Raw genomic sequence first — 6000 nt, forward strand, 5'->3', positions numbered from 1 at the left:
CCACCAGGATGGTGGAAGATAGGCGATCATACTCATCACTTTCGACCTAAAGAAGCCCCCGCACCTCGGTGAGATCGGTGCATAGACCGGCAGAAGCTTCCTCAGCATCTAGTCTTCGGGCCACCTCAACTCCAAGATCCTCCTAGCATGCCTCAGCCTCCCGACGCAATTCATCGCACTCTCGGATGGCCCAGTCACACTCCTCGCAGGCCGTGCTGCGCTCCAAGCAAAGCCTATCTTCGGTCCGGCGTAGCTCGTCCCACTCCCCGCACAGCCGGTCGATCACCACAGCATCCTGGTCTGCCTTCTACTGCAATGTCACGAACCTCTCCTCAGCCTTTAGTTTGAGGTTTCGCACCGTCTCCAGCTCCACCAGGAGCTCGCCGGCCCGCTCACTGGCTGCAGCATCCTTTTGTAGCAGCTCGTCCTGCTCCTTTCGAAGCCTGGCGACCTCCTCCTCGTCCAGCTTCACCCTCGCCGACAGGTCCTCAAACATCCTGAGAGCCTCCTCTGCGTCCCAACGCGCATCATCCTCCCGCTGCTGGGCGGCAGCAAGCTGCGCGCCCACATCTCCTCGCAGCCGGGCCTTTTTGGTAAGACGATCCCACTCCGCCTTTTGCTCAAGAAGGAACCGGGACTTGTCCCGGCTACGGGCAACAATGTTCTGCAAAGAGGACAAGAATCAGAAGACACGGAAACACAGAAATGTGTGAATAAAGAAGAAAGCAAGCGAGAAGATCAAGCAGATACCCGGCTGGAAGGAACGAGGATTTCACGCAAGGCACCACTGGCCTCCCTCAGGGCACCCATCACCGCCGAGAGCCCGATATCAAGATTCTCCCACTCCAAGCTCTCGGCAGCATCGTCAAGTGAAAAAAGAACCGACGTTGGGTCCTAAGAGGCCATCCACTGGACCGGCGGCTTGCCCCGTGTGGGAGAGCGGCTGCCTCCCGACAACAGGGCCAAAGGCAGCTCCCTTCTGGTCCTTCCCACCGCCGTCATGACGCCCAAAGACTCTGGCCACATCCTCCTCCATCCGGCCTGCCACGGGCACCATGGCCTGGACTACCGGTGGCGCGGATTGCACCACCCCCTCGGATGCCACCATAGCGGTGTCCGACCCCACCGGGCTTGTCGCGGTCACGGCCACCTCCATCTAGACCACCGACGGCGCGAACTGCGCTGCTCCGTCGGACGCCACCGTGGTTGCATCCGACTCCGCCCGGCCCACGTCGGGCGTCGTCACTTGGGCTGCCGGGGGCACAGAATGCGCCACCCCCTCGAACGCCACCACGGCTTCGTCCTGCTGTTCCCGGTTTGGCACGGTCGCGGCCGCCTGCTCGACAACCTCCGAGGGCACGGGCATCACCACGGGCGCCGCCAGACCGACCAATGAGGCCGCAACGTCAGCACCGCTCCTACCCAAAACGGGGCGACGTCGGGCAGCATCATCCGTCCTGTCTGAAGGGCAAGGCTCTTCTTGGGCTCCGGCCCTAGAGGGTGGCCCCGTCGCAAGAATCTACAAGAGAGAAAAAGGCGTAAAATCGGAACAGAAGAAACAAAAAGGAAAAAACGAGGGGAATTGGTGACATACTCTATCGCTTTAGGGCGGCGGGTACGTTTTGGGGACGAACCCCCGGACCCCTGCTCCAACTCATGTGGGTGGGACCGCTTCATGCCTACCCCCTGCTCCGAGGTAGGGGGCTCATCTCCCTTGTCTCCGAGGGTGCGGCGATAGGGCTGCTCTCCTCCATCAGCTCATGGGGCATGGCGCCGAAGCCACCCCCCTCCATTGGCTCGTGGGGCGCGGCACCAGAGCCGCCCCCTCCACTAGCACCTCAGGGACAGCCTCGGATCTATCCCCTCCCGTCCACCAATCCTCCGCCGCCACCCCAACGGTGATAGCGGATCCACCGGCTCCCACCAGACCCAGGGGCAGACCCGGCTCCACCGCCCCCACGGACTCGCTTCCCTCCGTGTGGAACGGGAAGGGTCCCTGCGTGGGCAACGAGTCCTCGTCCACCAGGTCACCCCTTATTGGAAGTGGACAAATGCATTAGCGGGTACGCCCCCCTTGGTTGTTGCGGAGGTGGATGCTGGCGCACCCCACCGGCGTGTGCAGCTCTTGCTGCCTGACCCGCCTCTTCACAAGATTGATGGCAAAGAGATACCGCCACAGGTCAAAGTGGGGACTAATCCCCAAGAATCCCTCACACAGGGCGACAAACACCACAATGTGTGGATCCCGTTGGGGGAGAGATGCTGCAGTTCCACCTGATAGTAGTCCAGCAGTCCCCAGAAAAACTAATGGGCGGGCGTGGCGAATCCCCACTCGTGGAAGTGAGCAAAAGACACGACATACCCTTCAAGCGGCTGCGGCTCCTCCTCCTCACTGGGCAGCCACCACTCCTCGACGGCGGTCAATGGGCGAAGGAGGCCTCGGCGGACGAGGCCCTCTAGGCGCCGAGTGGAGATGTTGGATTTGTACCCCGGGTCCATTGCGACGGCAGGAGCAACATGGGGAAGAAGGCAGCAGCAAGTTTGATGGCGGGAGCAGTGCGGGTGCGAGAGGCCTAGGCAATTGGTGGTGAAGGCTGAGAATGCGAGGGCAAGGAGGCAAAGTACGGAACCATAGGGGCAAACCCCATGGTTTTATAGGGGCGGTGGACGCGAGAAGGGCATCGGTCCACCTCGATCTCCGAGCCTGCCATGACGCACCTCCGCGTCACATCATGGGACACGTGCACACGATCCCTATCCCTTCGTGCGAAAGTTGCGCCAAGCGGTTTGCCTTCCCTAGGCGGACCAGGACTCTCTTCCCACCGAAGGAATATGGGCCACAAAGCTTTTTTCTCTCTGGCCCACCTAGGACCCCGGGGCCCAAGGACCGTCCCAACGAGGGATGGGCCCGCAAAATGACCAGGGCACAAGGACGCAAGTGTCACCGGGGCCTCGATCCATAGTTGGGTTCTGGCTAGGCCGGCCCTGAATAAAATTCCCATGAACGGAATACCACGTTTCCCTTAAAAATATCCAATTGACGAAAAACCAAGTCTTACGGCCTTACCCGCGGAGGGTCCGATACTACCCCCTAGGCGACTCTACTCGAATCACCCGAGGGCTCGGGGGCTACACCCATCGGGTGCGCTCATGCGCACCCTCTGGCAAATTGACTCCGACGAAATCGAAGACACCCCTCGGGCGATTCTAATCAAATCACCCGGGGGCTCAGGGGCTACACCCATCGGGTGCGCTCGTGCGCACCCTCTCTCTAGCGAATTGACTCCAACGAAATTGAATACACCCCCCGGGCCACTCTACTCGAATCACCCGGGGGCTCGAGAACTACACCCATCGGGTGCGCTCACGCGCACCCTCTGGCGAATTGACTCCGACGAAATCGAATACACCCCCCGGGCGATTCTACTCAAATCACCCAGGGGCTCGGGGGCTACACCCATCGGGTGCGCTATCGCAGAACCGACCAATTTATAAGAGTGCAAGTACAATGGCAGCCCACAAGCGGTCGCACAGTCATACTTGAACCCATATAAACCCGGTAGTCCGTCGAGTACCACGATGGGTCTCGATAAACGATTACAACAACCAAGATCGTACAGGATTCAACATACATGCCACATATTACATAAAGTTCACAGATACATTTTCATCATCAGAGTACAAATAAAAGTTATTACAAACCAAGTTTGATAGATAAAGCGGAAGCAAATTAAGTTTGAAAGTAAAGTTTCCAACATAGTTTGATACAGTGCCAAATAGGATCACAGTCCACAAAAGCAACGATAGGGATTAATAAAGAAGCCTACCCAAGGCTTACTCCTCATCCACGGCGGGATAGAAGCAACTCTTGCAATAACCATGATACATAGTGCCATCTGCAACAATGGGAAAATAAAACCCTGAGTACGAGAAGGTACTCAGCTAGACTTACCTGTCATAAATTAGAAATAAAATGACTCCAAGGATTATGCAAGGCTGTATAAGTGGAGATAGCTTGACAACGTTTTGCATAAAAGCGATTAACTCAGTTATACAATTATGATTCCATTATCAAGTTAGTTATAACTATCCATCTCTAGATTAGCAACTATCATGTGCCAAACATGTGGTATATCAATTTAAAAGCATACAATAGTAACCATAGCAGGTATTGTAATTTCATATTTATTCGAACCATCATGTTCCATAACACAGTTCCTACGATGTTGGGACTAGCTAAGTTTCTCACTATTCAGGAGAGACGGCGATTCGAATCGATTTCAACCAGCTGGGAATTTATTCCTAACACAAACCCAGGCATACCACGCGAAGGTAGCCTTAGGTCACCTTTGGTACAACTCAGGTCCACATTTCGCGGGTCCGTACCACGCCGCACAATCTGGGACACCAGATGCCAGGACATTCAGGCCTAGCCTGCCCTTGGGCTCAGTCTGATCGCCCCCCCCCCCCCCCCCCCCCGCAAGGAGCGCACAACAGAACAGGTCCCGCCCTGAGTTGAGCTACTTGGCTTCACGGTCGGAACGAGTTATCCGGCTAGCTAAGTGATAGGCATGCGTTCAATCTTGTCAGAAGCGCCAACAACGGTACGGTCCTTAATCGGCTCAGACAGAATCACATGAGTCAATCTACGCATAGACTCCGCCCGGCTTCGATTTTCTTTTACTCCATGGTTCTGTTCCACGATAGCAAATATAGCCAACCGTGCTCCGGTATCCACCTATATCTCGCAGGTGACAGGACATCACCCGACTTCTACCGGTCTAAGCATGGCTAAGCATATGTTCGATCTTGGACCAATACCGGTTAAAGGTGTAATATCTGGACAAGGAATTTATATGCATCAAGTGGTTCCATTCAACTCTTATAACCTAATACATCAATCATAAGTACTTAAGTAATCATTTGTAAAATATTGGGAGACTTAGAATGCTCCGGGGCTTGCCTCACAGAAAGGAAGTGGGGCGGTGGTCAGGACACTCCGGAAGCTCTTCAGGATTCTGCTCCACGCCTTCGGGAGCTGCGACTTGAGGATTCTCCTGCTGATCCCCTTCCTCTACTTCGTCGAATTCCAGCAACGTTATTTCTTCCTCCGATCCTAGATGCATGAATATGGCATAAGATATTGCGAATGCATATATGTTAACAAGTGCATCATGTTCTACTGAGTAGGTGCATATCTCTTCTTGATTATGCAATTAACTACTTCAACAATTCATCAACTATTTCACAAACAGCAGCTACTTATTTTACTCATAACTAGAGTTATAATTACCCAAATGCAGTGGTCATGGACTTTCTGGAAATCTTATAAGATTATCTACAACTCCTATTTAATTCACAAAAGCTAATTCACAACTTATCTTAGGCAAAATAGACAATCATATCAGTGTTGTCCAGAATTTCCAGAGAGCAAGCAAAATCAGAAAAGCTAACTTTAAACAGCTGTAACTCCTAAACCGTTTGACCTATGGTCCTGAAATTTTAACACAAGACATATGATGAAGTTATCTACAACTTTGTTATTAACTATTTTTACAGTAAACATCATTTCTATCATGCAACTTATCAAACTCCAGAATCTGTCCGGAATCCTTCCAATTCGCATTACAATGTAACAATACTTCTACTTCATGTAATCATTCAAAGTTTGACAACATAAAGTCTACCACCAGTTTAAGCATACCAAATACACTCAAGAAAATATAATGGTGAAGCTAAAACTATTTATTTAAATGCCTTTATTATTTTACTTAGATACATAGGTTAAATAATAAACATATACCAAAGGTACTTCATAAATTCACAAAAATTTACAGTGCCTTATTAATGCTACCAAAAGACTACTGTAAAAGTTTCATGCCATTTTATCCAGTAAAACATTCTATACAAAAAAAAAGACAAGGCAGAAAGGCTAAAAATAGCAAAAATAGAAAACCCTAGTGAAAAGTGTTAAGCAACAGATTTCCTATTTTTCTTAGC

This window comes from Miscanthus floridulus, chromosome 2 (genome assembly GCF_019320115.1).
Source record: "Miscanthus floridulus cultivar M001 chromosome 2, ASM1932011v1, whole genome shotgun sequence".
NCBI classification, from domain to species: domain Eukaryota; kingdom Viridiplantae; phylum Streptophyta; class Magnoliopsida; order Poales; family Poaceae; genus Miscanthus; species Miscanthus floridulus.